The 2,414-nt window shown below is 51.4% G+C and overlaps 1 pseudogene; it reads left to right on the plus strand.

Annotated features, from left to right (window-relative positions):
* Positions 1-1,868: 1,868 nt before the first annotated feature.
* On the plus strand, positions 1,869-1,966 carry LOC123324193 (annotated as a pseudogene).
* The last annotated feature ends 448 nt before the right edge of the window (positions 1,967-2,414 follow it).

A 2,414-nucleotide genomic window follows, 5' to 3' on the forward strand; every position in this document is an offset into this window, starting at 1 on the left:
CCTACCCTGCTCCCACTTCCTCCAGGAAGCCTTCCCAGTTCCTCAGAATAATTGGAGATATTCTTGCCACAGGCAGGCCAAGCCCCACAATGGGCCCCTGTTCTGTTCGTGGACTTTGTTCTCTTGGGTTCCTGGAGTACTGACCTCTGCTCTGGTTTCCTTACGCCTTCCCCACCCATGCGCACCCCCTGTGTGGGACCCAGGACACCTTGGGGACTAACCCTGGCATGCCCTCGAGTGGCTCACAGTCCCACAAAGGACAGAACAAGGAGCCCCAGCAGTGTGCCATGAGTGGTCCGAAGTGGGTGGGTGGGGTCTGTGGGAGTGCCACGGGGCCCCCAACCAGCTCGGCCTCAGAGTTAAACCCTGGTTTGCAGATTCCCCGCACCCCAGCCCCATCTCCTTCCACCGAGACTCCCTGACAGGCCCCACGGCCCAGATGCGCCCTCGGTGCTGGGCAGAGGCTACTTGCCGTCCAACCTCCCCTGCAGTAAGGTACAGCCAGGGTGTGAGCAGGGGCGATGTTTGGAATTTGGGGGGAGGCATGTAGTGGTAAGGTGCTGGGCCACAAGCCAGGGCAGGCTTGGGTCCCTCTGTGCCATGCCCTGGAGCATGAGAGAGGCTTGGGTACCTAGCTGTGCCAGGCTTGATGCCTGCCCTTTGGGCCCACCCCTTCCTCTGCTGTCTGCATCAGTCAGGGTGCACAGGGGAACCTGTGGGTGGCGTGTAGGGCAGCCAACACCACGCCACCCTGGGTTTCTCTGGGACTGCCCATGTTTTAGCTTTGAAAGTCCTGCATCTTGGCAAACCCCTCAGTCCGAATCCTGGATCCTGCCCACCCTGGGACAAGAGGACCCGCGAGTCCCTCTCTGCCACACAGCTAAGCCGTTGCTCCCGGGAAGTCGCGATGCATGAGTGAGTCCAGACAAGGTCAGCGCCAACTTGAAACTCATTCTCTGGAGCTGGGCCCTGCAGACTCACACACCCTGTGGCTTCCAAGAACATGCACAGAAGGTTTGAAATGAACAAACCTTATAAAACTATATCCTTTAGAGTTAAAAGCTGGGGCTTCAGGAATCAACCAAATGAATGCCAGATTGTTTCTCTCCCTGAACGAACCAAGAGAAAATCAGCCAAAGAACGGAGCTCACCAGGGAGCTGGGGGAGGTATGGTCAGTGGGGCAGAGTTTATGTGGAGGGCTGGGTTAGGCAGGGTTCTCCAGGGAAACAGAACCAATAGGAGATATCGAGAATAAAGATAGATATATAAGCTATGGAGAGATGCAGCTATAGATATTTGTTATAAGAAATTGTTAACATGATTATGGAAGCTGGCAAATGTAGTCACAGAACTGATGTCCCAGTTGGAACCTGAAGGCCAGGAGCATGGTAGAACCAGACAGACCCAATGTCCCAGTTTAAAGGCCATCAGGCAGGAGAATTCCCTCCCCTTGGGGAAAGGTTAGTCTTTTGTTGTATTCGGGTCTTCAACTGATGAGATGAGGCCCACCCAGGTGGAGAGAGCAATCTGTTTTACTCAGTCTACTAACTCAAATGTTGATTCATCCCAAAATGAGCTCCCCCCCCAAGAAGCTCCCAGAATCATGTTAGGTCAAATATCTGGGCAGCCCCGGCCCAGTCATGTTGACACATAAAATTCATCATCACAGGGCTAATGAGAAAGTTTTGGCTAAAAACAGCAGTGACGGATGCACACCAGGAATGTATCTAATGCCACTGAATGATACCCACACAGACGACTCAACAATAAAGATTGTGTTAAATGTATTTTATCACAATTTTCAAAAACACACAAAACAGGGTTTTACAGTTGCCCAATTTTATAGGTTTAAAAAAAAGAAGCTCTAGCACTCACTTTGGCAGCACACATACTAAAATTGGAACCATACAGAAAAGATTAGCACGGCCCCTGTGCACGCAAATCTATGAAGCATTCCATTTTTTTTTAAAGCTATAATTAGCAAAACTATTTCCATGACGCACCAAACCAGAGTCGGCAAACCGTGGGCAAAGGGCCCGAGAGCTGGCGTTCTCCACTCTCGGGCTGCACAGCCTCCCTCCACACTTGTGTCAGGGAAGCTGCCAGAGACAATGCCTGAGTGAATGGGCACGTGTGTGTTCCAATAAAACTTTATTCGTAGACACAGAAAATGAAATTTCATCTAAAATTTTCAAGCCCCCAAACATTCTTCTTTTTGCTTTTTTTTTTCAACCTTTGAAAACAGGAAAACCATTCTCAAGTGTCCAGGTGTGCAAGAATAGACAGCAGGTTGGATTTGGCCCGTGAGCTATAGTTCACTGGCCCCTGACCCAAATAAATGGGAGCTGAGGCCAGGCCCCCATGCGGGCGCCAACTGCAAGCCCAGCTGAGGGGGCTCAGCCACGCCTGGGGC

This window comes from Neomonachus schauinslandi, chromosome 2 (assembly GCF_002201575.2).
Source record: "Neomonachus schauinslandi chromosome 2, ASM220157v2, whole genome shotgun sequence".
NCBI classification, from domain to species: Eukaryota; Metazoa; Chordata; class Mammalia; order Carnivora; family Phocidae; genus Neomonachus; species Neomonachus schauinslandi.